Below are 17,331 nucleotides of genomic sequence, written 5' to 3' on the forward strand. Positions count from 1 at the left end.
AGAAGTACGTAATGAGTTGTATAGGATATGTACGAGGGAAGTGTGACAGTGGTGAGGTCTGCAGTAGGAGTGACTATGATGTTTGCTGATGACATTGTGATCTGTAGCGATAGTAGGGAGCAGGTTGAGGAGACCCTAGAGAGGTGGAGATATGCTCTGGAGAGGAGAGGAATGAAGGTCAGTAGGAACAAGACAGAATACATGTATGTAAATGAGAGGGAGGTCAGTGGAATGGTGAGGATGCAGGGAGTAGAGTTGGCGAAGGTGGATGAGTTTAAATACTTGGGATCAACAGTACAGAGTAATGGGGATTGTGGAAAAGAGGTGAAAAAGAGAGTGCAGGCAGGGTGGAATGGGTGGAGAAGAGTGTCAGGAGTAATTTGTGACAGACGGGTATCAGCAAGAGTGAAAGGGAAGGTCTACAGGACGGTAGTGAGACCAGCTATGTTATATGGATTGGTGATGGTGGCACTGACCAGAAAGCAGGAGACAGAGCTGGAGGTAGCAGAGTTAAAGATGCTAAGATTTGCACTGGGTGTGACGAGGATGGATAGGATTAGAAATGAGTACATTAGAGGGTTAGCTTAAGTTGGACGGTTGGGAGACAAAGTCAGAGAGGCGAGATTGCGTTGGTTTGGACATGTGCAGAGGAGAGATGCTGAGTATATTGGGAGAAGGATGCTAAGGTTAGAGCTGCCAGGGAAGAGGAAAAGAGGAAGGCCTAAGCAAAGGTTTATGGATGTGGTGAGAGAAGATATGCAGGTGATGGGTGTAACAGAACAAGATGCAGAGGACAGAAAGATATGGGAGAAGATGATCCACTGTGGCAACCCCTAACGGGAGCAGCCAAAAGAAGAAGAAGAAGATTTTAGAAAGCAAAGGGAATAATGTATAAAGATTAATTGGGTTGTATTGCTTAGTGGTGCTACCACACATCTTGGGTTGAAATCAAAGCTTAAATCACATTTTGTGTAGAGTTTGCACACTATTCAGGCATACCACCCCATACATGTGTGACATTATATCTATCGATGACTATGAAATGAGAGGCTTGAATGACAGCTGAAAGTAGGAATGACAGTTAAATTGCCACTATTTGTATTTTTGAGCTGTCATAGTTTTCACCTTTCCTTCCTGTATTTCCTCTTTTCTTTTGAAAAAAAGAAGGCCTCCTCAATGTTCATCATGGAGAGATTTCAGAGGATTACCTGAAGAGAGCTTGAGCTGCTTGCAGACATAAGTACTGTGCATACCTAGAGATAGCTGATGAACTATGAATTTGGCATCATGTGATTAAATCTGGCAAAAAGGAAAAAATAATCAGGCTAAGATGAACTTTCTTATAATCTGATAACCAGTAGATGCTGCTAAAGATGGCCTCACACTACACAACTAGACGTGACTTCTAGTCTGAGAGCATATCAACTGAACTTGCTGAACCTCTTTGTCCCTGAAGGAGTCAAACTATACAACTAGGAATCCCTGGAGGTGTCTGATTCCCTCACAACCTATCAGCATAGTTCCAAGTCTCCTTACTGCACTAAAGCATCATTTTGACAGTCAATCAATGTGAGCATCAATATTTAGCCTAGTGAGTAAATAAGCACATACTGGATCTTAAGCCTGAATAAGACATGGGTGTTTGAAAGTGAATCAGAAGAAGAGGTGTAGTCAAATGGTCTACACCAGAAGATTAATCCTGTCTTTCACCAAAACCAAATCAAGAAAACAAAAATCATAGTCTAAAGTTTGAAGCAATTGGTCTGTAGTAAAGCGATTGGCCAAGCAAATGCATAGTAACACAAAGGATTATTTTCATTTTTAGCTACAACTATAAAAGATATAGTGTGAGTGAGGGATCTCTGTTTCATCTTTTAGTCGAGACACCAGAATTGTGAAGTAAGGGTGAGTGGTATGGCCAAAAATGTATATTGCAATATAATTATGGTATGTATTGCAGTATAATCTATGGGCATATGATTTTCAGACTGAATCCAGTTCAGGTGCTTTTATTTGCCCAATTTTATAGGTTACCAGTGAATAGTTCTACTATGATGCTTTTTTTCATAAGGACTATTTTAATCAACTAATGCTAAAAGTACTTTGCAGAATTTCCGAATGAACAGCAATAGATGATCAAATACACAACATTTGATATAAAATATCATAAAACACTAAATAAAGACAAATGCAGGAAACACAAAGCTTTGAATTAGAATAGCAGTATCTGTAAAATGCAGAAATACAAATAATTACAAGAAAACCCTGAACAAATAACATAATTTGTGATTCTTCCCAATTCCTTTCTCTACTGGACTTTAATATTGACTTTCAAAACATTTTAATGAATTTAAAGAAAAATGATATAAACACAAACCAAACAAAATGTCTGCCTACATTGGTATTGCCTCAGCAGAAAGAGCCCTACAATACATACAGCCTATTATAGAAACCTTTCACAGTTGTCATTTAACTGATTTTCAAAATCCTCTTTCTACAGACATCTACATTGGTTTACATTTTTTAAAAAGATACTCTAATGAAGAAATATTTGTATGAAACAAAATGCCTCCCATTCCATTGCTTTTTAACTTTCAAAATATACAGCATTTCAACACACATGGATCAAAAGATTTAAAAATAATGCTTATTGTTGCCTACTTATAATTTTTTATACAAATTTCGAGCCACTACTGCTGCCCCATTTCCCTTGGTGCCCTAAGCATGTGCTTGTTTTGCTTAATGGTTAAGCCAAGGCTATTTTATTATCATTATCATCAGTGTTTGAAGTGGAACAAATAACTGCAGGTACTCTGTTTTATTGGCTTGTTATTGGCTTCTTCAAGGATCTCAGGGTGGTGGAATAACCCTCTTCTAAGTCCAATGAATCAGTGAAATCTAAAAATAGTTTCCGGAGACTGAAAGGTGGTTCTGGTGGGGTGATTGGGGGGAAGGACGGGGTTCCTTTTGAAAGTCTGAAGATACGATTATAAACAATTTTGCAGGTGATGTATTGGGTTGTGCGTTGCAAGAAGTACCTGCTGTGTTAGAAGGTAATGGATTGCCAACTCCCAGCCACACGCTGTCTCTTTTAAGAAAAGTGACAAAGTGGCTTCCTAATGTTCTTAACCACAGTAAAAATCATAAACAAAACTTTCCACTGGTTGACAAATTTCCACCGGTGTTTCATTTCTCCTAGTATACCGAAGTTCATTAATCAGCGACAGCCTACATTAAATAACTTTTAGTTCAGCTTCTCTGACCAAAGCACTGCCTGAGACAGTATACATATATATATTATATTATAATAAAAAAAATTTTGGGAAATGAGACTTTTTATCCTGCGACAAGACATGATCATTTGAAGAGAGACACTTTCACGTTCTGCAAGACGAGACTTTGTGCCAAGAGATTTAACCATGCCCAGGGCCGGAAATAAAAGACAAAGAGTAGATGACAAAGTATAATGTCATAAAGAATTCAAAAATGGCGCAGAGCATGTGTTATGAAGATAATGGAAGTACGAAAATTCGAAGGCTCAAAAAAAATGATAGTAAAGATCGCATTTCCACAAACAAACAGAAATGATTTCTTGGTGAAATAACAGAACAGCAAAAAGAGATCGAATATATTGTTAGGATTTAAACTTTAGGTCAGAGACTTTTAGATCGCCTAATTCGTGTTGCCATTAGGGAAAAGTAGTGTTTCTTCCCAATGAAGAGGCGTATCCGCGAAAATTAAAAGGTTGGTTGTTTGGTGAAAGTGCAATCCCGCGAAAGAAAATTTAAAGCCATGCGAGACAAGACTTTATGCAAAGAAATTTGGAAAAGTCCTGCCCACATCTAAAACATTTACAACCACGCACATAGTTCAATCATTTCTCATTTGTGTGAATGCTGTTGTCAGACACAGTTCATGTAGAGAGAAAGAAACGATATTCACTCACGGGTAGTTATACGTTACGTTGTCACGATGTAATTCCAAACACAGAATCAAAATTCAATGTGATTGAGGAAAAGGTAAAAGCAAAATGAGATTGAATATATGGACATAGGTGATATGACAGAAGTATGTAGATTGTCTAATTTGTGTTGCCATCAGGGAAAAGTAGTGTTTCTTCCCAATGAAGAGGCATATCTGCGAGAATGAAAAGTTTTGTTGTTTGCGAGTGGCAGAGACACGAAGTTGCTGGCGTGTAGTGTAGGCAGGGGGGTTGGCGAGCAAAGCGAGGGGGGGGAGAACCCCCCTAGTGCATATATATATATATATATATATATATAATACATATATATATATATATATATATATATATATATATATATATATATATATATATATATATATATATATATATATATATATATATACAGTAATCCCTCGCTACTACGCGGTTCACTTTTCGCGGATTCACGACTTCGCGCATTTTATATGTAAGCATATCTAAATATATAACGCAGATTTTTCGGTGCTTCGTGGGTTTCTGCGGACAATGGGTCTTTTTACTTCTGGTATTTGCTTCCTCAGTTGGTTTGCCCAGTTGATTTCATACAAGAGATGCTATTGGCGGAAGGCTGAGAAGCTACCCAATCAGAGCACGCAGTTAAGTTCCTGTGTGCTGCTGATTGGCTCAGCGACGGAGTGCTGCATTAACCAGGAAGTCTCATCTCACTCATTGAGCATTAACGTGCTGTTGCTACTGCATTCAGGGGATTATCACCTTTATCGTCATCATTTTTACTGCGCAGCATATTCATCACCATCATCACATCATATATAGCTACGTGTACTTCGCTATACAGTAAGTGTAAACTTATCTACCGATTTCATATTGCTTAGCAGTTGTCCCTGTTATTAATAGAGTAAAGGGTGGGTTGTAATCAATACAGGGAGGGTTTAAAAACGTCCAAATACACGTTAAATAATTAAATAAATATGGTGTCCCTACTTCGCGGAAATTCAGTTATCGCGGTCGGCCTTGGAACCTATCTCCCGCGATAAGTGAGGGATTACTGTATATATATATATATATATATATATATATATATATATATATATATATATATATATATATATATATATATATATATATATATATGTATTACCCAGGACTAATTACTGAAATAAATGTCATAATTGAAGACTAAAGAAAATAACACCAGAAATAGAGAGAAAATGCCACACATTTCAATTCTGGGTATGTTGAGTTTGGCCACAATCTCAGCCCATCCTTTTTCATTTTTTGAATAGACAGACATAAAGCTTGCTTGTTCCTAAGTTCAAAGAACCTCTCATCCATTTGCACAGTCCAAAACTGACTTTCCTCCTTTCCTTGCAGCTGCCCTTGTCCTTCGCTATCTGAGGACAACTTCTGGTTGAAAGCTCATTGGTTGTCAACTCTCGTACACAGAAGAGCCCTTTCCTCTGACTACTGACTCTTTGATCAGATCAAACCAGGCCACTATGACTGAGTCACTGGAATACACACTCTGACTGCGATTTTCTTAAGATTATGAAAATGAAGGCTATGACTGGAAATTTCTTGTAAATTGTATAGTGTAATGCCAACCCAAAATTTAAACTGTATGAGAAATGGATTATGCCTGTGATTTGTGTAATAGATAGTCAACTGTACCAACCTGGTCAGTATTTTTGGTTTTCATTTTTCCCTAGCTACTCATGTCTGTGGCTGTTGCAAGGCAATACCTTATGACCACAAGAGGATGTTGCATCACCTCAAAACCCTAGACACAACCTCACAGACACAAATTCCAGAATAAATAAAATGTTTACTAGCAAAAACACCTGGCACAAATTCTCCAAAAGTGCCATAAATCCAACATAATTCTTCTCTGTTTCTTTATCTCTTTGTCTTCACCTCCGCACCTCCCAGATGAGCTTTGTCCATCCTCCACGCCCTACTCCAACTTACCTAGATGAGGCTGAGCAACTTGTTTTATGTTGGACACAGGAGCAATTCCAGTATTTGGGCATAGTCCAAGGTTCCATAAAGTAGGGAGCATAACTCCTTGCTGCACCCCCTTGTGGTACCCATGGACCCCAATAGGGCTGTCCCACTGGACTACTGATCGCAGCATTCCCTGCAGGTATTTGAATGGGTACTGAAGTCCAGGGATGCTGCCATCTAGTGGGTTGGGAGAGCATACAGGCCAGTCAGTTAAGGGATTGGAGATAGTGCTTTTTGTTGAGCCATCTTCTTCTGTATTGTAATTGCCTCATAAATAATTATTGAGCCTGAACATCATTAAAGGGTTTGACATATTAATTGAACTATCACCGTGAGATGTGTATAGGCTGATACTGATTGGTGAGGGGAAGCTATAGTACTGTGTAAAAGAATTAGGCACATGCACTTTCAGAAATATGCAATGAAAAGTTTCTAAACATCAAAACACTATATATCACTAAACAGCAGAAAAATATATCCAAGTTAATACTTGATGAGACTGCCCTTTGCCTTTAAAACAGCAGCAATTCCCTTAGGTCCTCTTGTATGTATCTTCTGAAGGTCTTTACATGGTTGTTTGTTCTAAGCTTCCTAGAGAACACTTTCCCCAGTTGTTCTAATGACTTTATCTGTCCCTCTAGCTTTTATCTCTTCAGGTAATCCCAAAAAGCCTTAATGATGCTGAGATCAAGGCTCTGTGGAGACCATACCTTCTTTTGCAGACGTTCTTGTTATTCTTCTTGCTGAATGTAGTTCTTTATGACCTTGACTCTGTCTTTAGATTCATTGTCCTGTTGGAGAATGCCTCCCTGATGATACTGAGTCTACATGTAAGGTGGCTACTTCATTGACATAGAATGCCGAAAACAAAGGCAGAAGGGAAAATAAATATAAAGATCACCTGTGCTGTAATTGTAAAGCAGAAAAAAGATAAACTAAGTTTAGTTCTGTGTGTTATTCATTGACCATCAGTATCAAGTTAGGTTGGGTCCTGCACACCTAATCTGTTGTCCACTGGCTGCCCTTTTCCTATTCTCTTTAATAACATCGCTTTGTGCAAACAGAGGAAGCCATTTCAAATTAAACATTTATTTGAAGACATAAGCATGTCTTGCTTTGCAGGCACACAACAAGCACAAAAATAAAAACTTTAATAAGAAGAAATATAAAAAAACATGTACAACACATACAGGTATATAGCACCTTTAGGTTATATTCATTATATAACTTTATTTAATATGAGTGTTTTGATCTTCATTTTTGTCTTATTTAATCTCATAATGCAGATTTGTTTGTTTTATATCCAAAGTCAAAAACTGGAATTGAAAATTTAAAACAAATTAGAACATATTCTTCTTGAGACCCCATCAAACAGTATTGTGACACTCTAATGTGTTACGACACCTTGTTTGGAAAGCTCTGAGTTAACTATATATCATATGTTTCAGAAATTAGTGGAAAAAACAGAGAACTCTATATAGAAAACTCACATGGACATAAGAAGATGATGCAAACTCTGCACAGACAACAATCAGGGCTGCGATTCAAACTCAGTACACTAGAGATGTGAAGCAGCAGTGCTAACCACTGCACTAAAATGAAAATGGAAGAAATAATCACAAGCAGCTGCCAGTTTAAATGAAGTGTTGTTTAGGTGTTAAGTGCCTGGCTGGAATGAAAATAGTGAAATAGTGGAGTGCGTCAAGCATAGCATTACTTTATATTAATAAATGTTTTATTTCCATTCTGTTGATCATTTCACCATTATTGTCCTTCACATTTTCATGATATTTCCATTACTTGCTTTTTCATTGCAGCTTCTTACTATGAGCTCAGAATGGTTGTTGAAATAAGACACGTGCAGGAAAATATGACTTCACCTTCAGAGTGCATTCAATCATGGGTAAAAAAGATAAACAATGAGAGTAAAAGTGTTTGTACCCAATTTTGTTTTATGCAAAAATGTTACAGGTTATTTTTCCATTGTTTGATAACAGCTTGAACCAGTTTTAAAGGACAAAATCATATTTTTGATTCTCAACATCACCACTACTACCAATATAAGGTATGATATGTGAGAAGGTGCTTCCATTTTCCCCAGTCTTAATCCCAGTTTATTTATTGAGAACATGCATTTTTTTATTGCAGTTATCATAGAATCTGGGAAAGAGAGACACGAATGCTGGAAAAAGTGAGTAACATATTGTGCCGTGGTGCTGAAATAATGGTGCAGATGATAATTTAGGATAGCCAGGGGGCACTTGTTCATTTTGCTAGTGAAATGTAATACTTTGGTGGGCACAAAGTAAAAGATATGCAAAATAGCAAAAGTAAAGTAACAAAAATTTGATGATGTCACAGTTAAGGTTAATTATGTTTTTTACACCCATTCTATGTTTGCTGTTTTCTTCTATTCTTCCCTTTTATTAACCCACTTTTCCATTGCAGGGATGAAGGGAACCTTTAATAGCGGGATACAATGCAGGAATCTACATGGTCAATACGCCAAACAGTTGCAAGGCCTACAGCCACACACACACACACACACACACACACACCTGCACACACACATGCACACACACACACACACACACACACACACACTCTCACACACACACACACATTCGCTCATTCTGCTTTAGCCAAACAGCATGTCTCGGGACTTTGCAATCTAGAATTGGACACTGAGATTTAGAATAACAGATTTGTGTAGCTGATTGACTTTTCTTGTTCTTTTCTTGTTTTGACCCAGAGGCGTTCAAAATCCAAAGAGGATCTAATAAGGTAGGAACAGACCTTTAACGTGTGCCTTAATTGGTGGGCATATTAGAGTACTTCAGAAAGATACTGAAAAGAACAAAATCAAATGGTAGATTGTAGTATTTAATGATGACAGGTTAAATGTTCAGATGTGAACAATTTATAATTGTTGTAGGGCACCTGTGTAATATTAGACTTTATACTATTAAAACATGCAAACTTAATTTCACATAATGCTTTTCTGTCATACATATCAGTCCCAGTTGTTTTATGTACTGAGGCTAACATGCATTTTACAACTGAAGCACATCTGAGCCAGTGACAGAAGCATAAAGCAGCTCAAAACCTTAGCTACTCAGCCATATTTCTCATTATTTTGTGTTATACACAAATACAGTGCATCCAGAAAGTTTTCACAGCGCATCACTTTTTCCACCTTTTGTTATGTTACAGCCTTATTCCAAAATTGATTAAGTTCATTTTTTTTCCTCAGAATTCTGCACACAACACCCCATAATGACAACGTGAAAAAAGTTTACTTGAGGTTTTTGCAAATTTATTAAAAATAAAAAAACTGAGAAATCACATGTACATAAGTATTCACAGCCTTTGCTCAATACTTTGTCGATGCACCTTTGGCAGCAATTACAGCCTCAAGTCTTGTTGAATATGATGCCACAAGCTTGGCACACCTATCCTTGGCCAGTTTCGCCCATTCCTCTTTGCAGCACCTCTCAAGCTCCATCAGGTTGGATGGGAAGTGTCGGTGCACAGCCATTTTAAGATCTCTCCAGAGATGTTCAATCGGATTCAAGTCTGGGCTCTGGCTGGGCCACTCAAGGACATTCACAGAGTTGTCCTGAAGCCACTTCTTTGATATCTTGGCTGTGTGCTTAGGGTTGTTGTCCTGCTGAAAGATGAACCGTCGCCCCAGTCTGAGGTCAAGAGCACTCTGGAGCAGGTTTTCATCCAGGATGTCTCTGTACATTGCTGCAGTCATCTTTCCCTTTATCCTGACTAGTCTCCCAGTTCCTGCCACTGAAAAACATCCCCACAGCATGATGCTGCCACCACCATGCTTAACTGTAGGGATGGTGCCAGGTTTCCTCCAAACGTGACGCCTGGCATTCACACCAAAGAGTTCAATCTTTGTCTCATCAGACCAGAGAATTTTCTTTCTCAAGGTCTGAGAGTCCTTCAGGTGCCTTTTGGCAAACTCCAGGCAGGCTGCCATGTGCCTTTTACTAAGGAGTGGCTTCCGTCTGGCCACTCTACCATACAGGCCTGATTGGTGGATTGCTGCAGAGATGGTTGTCCTTCTGGAAGGTTCTCCTCTCTCCACAGAGGGCCTCTGGAGCTCTGACAGAGTGACCATCGGGTTCTTGGTCACCTCCCTGACTAAGGCCCTTCTCCCCCGATCGTTCAGTTTAGATGGCCGGCCAGCTCTAGGAAGAGTCCTGGTGGTTTCGAACTTCTTCCACTTACGGATGATGGATGCCACTGCTCATTGGGACCTTCAAAGCAGCAGAAAGTTTTCTGTAACCTTCCCCAGATATGTGCCTCGAGACAATCCTGTCTTGGAGGTCTACAGACAATTCCTTTGACTTCATGCTTGGTTTGTGCTCTGACATGAACTGTCAACTTTGGGACCTTCTATAGACAGATGTGTGCCTTTCCAAATCATGTCCAATCAACTGAATTTACCACAGGTGGACTCCAATTAAGCTGCAGAAACATCTCAAGGATGATCAGGGGAAACAGGATGCACCTGAGCTCAATTTCGAGCTTCACAGCAAAGGCTGTGAATACTTACGTACATGTGCTTTCTCAATTTTTTTATTTTTAATAAATTTGCAAAAACTTCAAGTAAACTTTTTTCATGTTGTCATTATGGGGTGTTGTGTGTAGAATTCTGAGGAAAAAATGAATTCAATCCATTTTGGAATAAGGCATAACAAAATGTGGAAAAAGTGATGCGCTGTGAATACTTTCCGGATGCACTGTACCTGGGTAACAGTTTTTAAACATGATGCAGTTAAGTTCCTTGTTGGCTCTTTTTTGTGGCATTAACACCATTTGTTTTTATAGCATTAACTCTTCCATTTTTCACTTGATTCTGAATGGGATAAGTGAATTATAAAATGCATTTCTGTATGTATCCCACCCACTTAATCCATTTCAGGGTGGCCATTGCTGGCAACCTCAGATGCAAGGTCAAAACCAACCCAAAAAAGAACACCAGTCTATCACAGGGTGCAGTTTCTTATTCACATCAATTAACTTGCCAAAAAATATCTCTGTAGGAAATTCCACTAAGCCCTATTAACAATGCAATTTTTATGCAATACATTTATATTTTTGTGTACTATTTAAAATGATTTTACAATAAAGTTTAACCTTTTGCCGCATGGTACTCATTATCACTATGTTACCTTTCAATCTGGAAAGAGGATTCTAATCTTAATCAGGCTGGCCACCTCTGCCTACTTCATTCCTTGTACTTCAGCGTTTACTGTATCTCATCTCTCACTGTTCACAGATGGATTCAACATAAATTTGTCTGATTTATATTTTCCAGAGGAAATTATTCCTGTGTGGTTCTCTTACAAGTGAAAACAACAGTTAGTGAAGAGACAACAAAGCTGCAAATTAAAGAACTTTTGCAAAATGCAAGTAATAATAACCACAGTGATGTGAGCATTACCAGCATACAGATCACGATTGTAGGTAAGATATCTGCTATGTTACTTTTATTTATTGAGATTAATGGTCATTTTAAGCATTGTGGAGAAAATGTGCTGCTTATTTTACCAGGACATATTATTATAACTGTGTCAGAGGATCATCACCTGGTCTCGGTCCACACATACAATAGTAGAAAGAAACACAAATAAAGCATGCACAGGTATGGTGTAAAATGAAGGACTCGGGGTATCAACATAAACACAAATAAAAACTTAGCTCCCCTATGGACTTGATCACAAACCTTAATCTCCCACTTGCTTCTAGTTTTCCATCAGTTGACCCTTTCTCCCATCAATTCTTCTAACTTCAGTCTCTGTCACTGTGGCCAGTGGTGTTCTGTATAGCTTATCCTAAGGTGACTATTGCTTCAGAACCAGCAGCCAGGAAAACCCTATAGCATCCTCTGATGTTGTTGAACCCCTGAACTCTCAAAGGGCCAGGTTTATATGTCATTACTCATGAAGCCTACTTTCTTTAAAACAATACTGTGATCTTACTTGTCTACATCATTGACAGGGTTCTGTCACATAGTGGCCTAAAGAAATGGTGCATGTCTTCTGCAAGTCCTCCATGACCTCAGCCGTAATGGAGCAACATACTGCACTTCTATCTGCTTCAACTAAAGTTTGCGTTATTTTTATTGAGTATAGGAAGTGATATGGAAAAGAGCAAACGCAAAATAATTTGATGCTGTTTGAAGAATGGCAGAGGTTCTCTTTGACTGCCTAAAATTAAAATTAATTGAACTTGCACAGGTGGGGGATGAGGGATGACTCACTGTGCAAGCTGTGTGGCAGGAGAGGAGCCATTGTTGGGCTGTATGACAATTCTGATCTAAGGCATGTACAGATGACACTGACAAGATATTTTATAACAGGAAAGTGGAAGGAAACACCAATCCAAAGCAAATGAATTCAGCTACATCAACATTGTGAAGGAAGGAGGAAAATCTATGGCCTGAAGCTCAGCCAAACCCGCCCTACTTCAGTCGGTTGATGAATGGGAGTTGAGAGTTGACCTGGGAAAGAAGCTCCTGTTCCCTGAGGTCATACTGTTCACTACATACTGAAACCAAATATGGATAGCTGGTCAACAGAAGGGAAAAAAATCATTACAGTACAGCTGACCGTACCATGGGAAGAAGACAATAAGTAGGAAGATTAGGAAATGAACAAATGTCAACAGCTGGTAAATGACTTTTAAGGGTAGGGGATGGCAAATTTAGGAAGTGGAGGTAAGCATGTCAGGGTTTTCCCACATAATCGGATGATGAGTCTGATGACCAGGAGGGATGTAAGGGGCTAATACAGATCAACAGCAGTCTGAAGGATGGGAGAGTCAGCAGAGGGAGACTCCTGTTGGCTCTGGCACAAGAGGGAGGAGAGGAGCTGGAAGCCACGAGGAGAGGGGCAGTAAGCTGGCCACCAATGCCGACCCACAAACTGAAGTGTTGTGGTTGGGGTCAAAACACTTGATGAAAGTAGGGTACCACCTGATGACTCTTCTGCTGGCCAAGGCTACAAATAGATTAGCCAAGACTAGACTAGTTTAGAGGGTAATGCATGAAAATCTGAGTTGTCAAAGCAAAGCTCAAAGAGCTGAGATGTGGGTCTTTGTAAAGTATGTTCATTGGAAATCGTACTTTGTTTTGGTCAGTCTAATACAATTTTTGCTTCCCTCACTAATTTTTTGTTTGTACTGGTTCTGAATATGAATATTATGATACAATTGACAGTAAAGCACTTATCACACTATTAAAATTACATTCCTTAAATAGTCCCTCTGGGAGGCACTCAATCGCAAGTACTATTTTGAACAAATGTATAGTATTATGGGATGAAAGTGGCATTTTATTACTAAACATAGTGTTTTTTGCAACATTACTGGTATGATCATTGAGGCTGCTGGTAATCCAATCTCTGATCATATAATGAAGGCATTGCACAGTACACTTTCTTCAAATGCATCATTTTGATCAAATGTTGAACCTTATGCTTGTGGCAAAGGGGCATTTTCTAAAGCACCACCTGCAGCTACTTAATTTTTTGTAAATTCCATCTTCAGCGTCTCCTGAATGACTGTGTGCGTTGATATAATTTTAACCAAATTGAAACTCACTAATTCTTTGATTTCAGCTTGTGCTTTTCCAGTGGGGAAATTAAATTCTAGATATTTCAATATATCTTTTGCTCCATTTCTGTACCAGGAAACTGTCTGTATGATGTGACAAACTCTATCTACTGGGGGAGCTATATCTGGCCTGCAACACAAGCAGAATCTACAGCCACCCAAAGCTGTGCTAAAAACACAACTGCGAATGCCTTCCGACATTGGTAAGTTTAATTGGCATGTTATTTATAATCATTAAGAAGTGAGAGAGAATTCATTTTGTATTCAAGTAAAATCAATGCTGATAGTGACAGAAGGATCACTACACAAAACTGATTGATCTTCAAAGTGACTGAGTAATTTACAGTCTATGTTATGGCACCCTGGGTGCTAGAGAAGCAGAATGAAAGTGATGTGATCGCTCATTTCTATTGATTATATTTTATGGCAATCCTTAGCTGCATAGCCCTATGAAATTTATGGGATTGTGTCCAAGAACAAATATGACATAATCATTGTTGGATTCTCTGTATTCTATCTATACCAATCTGTCTGAGAAGGCTTTCAGTTTGTATCACCTTCTGAGTGAAGGCCCCAATGACACACCCTTCTCCATTTGTGTAGTTGTTCTCTTGCTTTTCTGTTAATCTTTCATTCTCTTTCTGTCTTTTTCAAATTTCTGAACTTCATCAGTCTTATAAAACTACTAGCAAAATACCCGCGCTTCGCAGCGGAGAAGTAGTGTCCATCCATCCATCCATTGTCTCCCGCTTATCCGAGGTCGGGTCGCGGGGGCAGCAGCTTGAGCAGAGATGCCCAGACTTCCCTCTCCCCGGCCACTTCTTCTAGCTCTTCCGGGAGAATCCCAAGGCGTTCCCAGGCCAGTCGAGAGACATAGTCCCTCCAGCGTGTCCTGGGTCTTCCCCGGGGCCTCCTCCCGGTTGGACGTGCCCGGAACACCTCACCAGGGAGGCGTCCAGGAGGCATCCTGATCAGATGCCCGAGCCACCTCATCTGACTCCTCTCGATGCGGAGGAGCAGCGGCTCTACTCTGAGCCCCTCCCGGATGACTGAGCTTCTCACCCTATCTTTAAGGGAAAGCCCAGACACCCTGCGGAGGAAACTCATTTCAGCCGCTTGTATTCGCGATCTCGTTCTCTCGGTCACTACCCATAGCTCATGTTAAAGAAAAAGAAAAGGAAATTTTAAAAATAACGTAACATGATTGTCAATGTAATTGTGTTGTCATTGTTATGAGTGTTGCTGTCTTTTATATATATAATATACACACACACACACACATAAACATATATATACAGGGTCTGCTGGGAACGTCTGGCAGAGCCCCCTGTCAGAAGTAGCTTCAACTCCCACCTCCGGCAGAACTTCGACCACATCCCAAGGGAGGTGGGGGACATTGAGTCCGAATGGGCCATGTTCCGTGCCTCTATTGTTGAGGCAGCTGACCGGAGCTGTGGCTTTAAGGTGGTCGGTGCCTGTCGTGGCGGCAATCCCCGAACCCGTTGGTGGACACCGGCGGTGAGGGATGCCGTCAAGCTGAAGAAGGAGTCCTACAGGACCCTTTTGTCCTGTGGGACTCTGGAGGCAGCTGATAGGTACCGGCAGGCCAAGCGGAATGCGGCTTTGGTGGTTGCTGAGGCAAAAACTCGGGCATGGGAGGAGTTTGGGGAGGCCATGGAGAACGACTTTCGGACGGCTTCGAGGAGATTCTGGTCCACCATCCGGCGTCTCAGGAAGGGGAAGCAGTGCAGTGTCAACACTGTATATGGTGGGGATGGTGCGCTGCTGACCTCGACTCGGGACGTTGTGGGTCGGTGGGGGGAGTACTTCGAAGACCTCCTCAATCCCATTAACATGCCTTCCAATGAGGAAGCAGAGCCTGGGGACTCAGAGGTGGGCTGCCCCATCTCTGGGACTGAGGTCACCGAGGTGGTCAAAAAACTCCTTGGTGGCAGGGCCCCGGGGGTGGATGAGATACGCCCGGAGTTCCTCAAGGCTCTGGATGTTGTAGGACTGTCTTGGCTGACACGCCTCTGCAACATCGCATGGACATCAGGGACAGTGCCTCTGGATTGGCAGACCGGGGTGGTGGTCCCCCTCTTTAAGAAGGGGGATCGGAGGGTGTGTTCCAACTACAGAGGGATCACACTCCTCAGCCTCCCTGGAAAAGTCTATTCAGGGGTCCTGGAGAGGAGGGTCCATCGGATAGTTGAGCCTCGGATCCAGGAGGAACAGTGTGGTTTTCGTCCTGGTCGCGGAACAGTGGACCAGCTCTATACCCTTAGCAGGGTCCTGGAGGGTGCATGGGAGTTTGCCCAACCAGTCTACATGTGTTTTGTGGACTTGGAAAAGGCATTCGACCGTGTCCCTTGGGGAATCCTGTGGGGGGTACTCCAAGAGTATGGGGTACCGGCCCCCCTGATAAGGGCTGTTCAGTCCCTGTACGATTGGTGCCAGAGCTTGGTCCGCATTGCCGGCAGTAAGTCGAACCCGTTTCCAGTGAGAGTTGGACTCCGCCAGGGCTGCCCTTTGTCACCGATTCTGTTCATAACTTTTATGGACAGAATTTCTAGGCGCAGCCAGGGCGTTGAGGGGGTCCGGTTTGGTGGGCTCAGGATTGAGTCACTGCTTTTTGCAGATGATGTTGTCCTGTTTGCTTCATCAGGCCATGATCTTCAGCTCTCTCTGGATCGGTTCGCAGCCGAGTGTGAAGCGGCTGGGATGAGAATCAGCACCTCCAAATCCGAGATCATGGTCCTCAGCCGGAAAAGGGTGGAGTGCCCTCTCAGGGTTGGTAGCGAGATCCTGCCCCAAGTGGAGGAGTTCAAGTATCTCTGGGTCTTGTTCATGAGTGAGGGAAGAATGGAGCGTGAGATCGACAGGCGGATCGGTGCGGCATCCGCAGTAATGCGGGCGCTGCATCGGTCTGTCGTGGTGAAAAAGGAGCTGAGCCGCAAGGCGAAGCTCTCAATTTACCAGTCGATCTATGTTCCTACCCTCACCTATGGTCATGAGCTATGGGTAGTGACCGAAAGAACGAGATCGCGAATACAAGCGGCTGAAATGAGTTTCCTCCGCAGGGTGTCTGGGCTTTCCCTTAAAGATAGGGTGAGAATCTCAGTCATCCGGGAGGGGCTCAGAGTAGAGCCGCTGCTCCTCCGCATCGAGAGGAGTCAGATGAGGTGGCTCGGGCATCTGATCAGGATGCCTCCTGGACGCCTCCCTGGTGAGGTGTTCCGGGCACGTCTAACCGGGAGGAGGCCCCGAGGAAGACCCAGGACACGCTGGAGAGACTATGTCTCTCGACTGGCCTGGGAACGCCTTGGGATTCTCCCGGAAGAGCTAGAAGAAGTGGCTGGGGAGAGGGAAGTCTGGGCATCTCTGCTCAAGCTGCTGCTCCCGCGACCCGACCTCGGATAAGCGGGAGACAATGGATGGATGGATGGATATATACATATACACATACCTACATATACACATATACATATACACATCCACATATATATACATATATATATATACACACACACATATATACATATATACATATACACATACATACATACACATATATATATATATATATATATATATATATATATATATATATATATATATATATATATATATATATATATATATATACACACACAGACACATATATATACATATATATTTACATATATACACATATCTACATATATATACACATGTACATATATATACACATA

At 41.1% G+C, this 17,331-nt stretch overlaps 1 protein-coding gene and 1 long non-coding RNA gene across 2 annotated transcripts in view; both read left to right on the plus strand.

Annotated features, from left to right (window-relative positions):
- The first annotated feature begins 8,112 nt into the window (after window positions 1-8,112).
- LOC127529916 (uncharacterized) lies at window positions 8,113-11,446 on the plus strand. The gene is made up of 3 exons (XR_007936522.1): window positions 8,113-8,156; window positions 8,718-8,749; window positions 11,304-11,446. It is a non-coding gene; the product is annotated as an uncharacterized LOC127529916 (long non-coding RNA).
- Window positions 11,447-13,675: 2,229 nt separating this feature from the next.
- Window positions 13,676-17,331, plus strand: part of LOC127529914 (adhesion G-protein coupled receptor G2-like) — a 65,500-nt gene continuing 61,844 nt past the window's right edge. The window contains exon 1 of the mRNA XM_051935179.1: window positions 13,676-13,803. The gene's annotated coding sequence lies outside the window, so the exon portion shown is untranslated. The remainder of the gene's footprint in view (window positions 13,804-17,331) is intronic.

The sequence above is a fragment of the Erpetoichthys calabaricus genome, chromosome 12 (assembly GCF_900747795.2).
Source record: "Erpetoichthys calabaricus chromosome 12, fErpCal1.3, whole genome shotgun sequence".
Taxonomy (NCBI): Eukaryota; Metazoa; Chordata; class Cladistia; order Polypteriformes; family Polypteridae; genus Erpetoichthys; species Erpetoichthys calabaricus.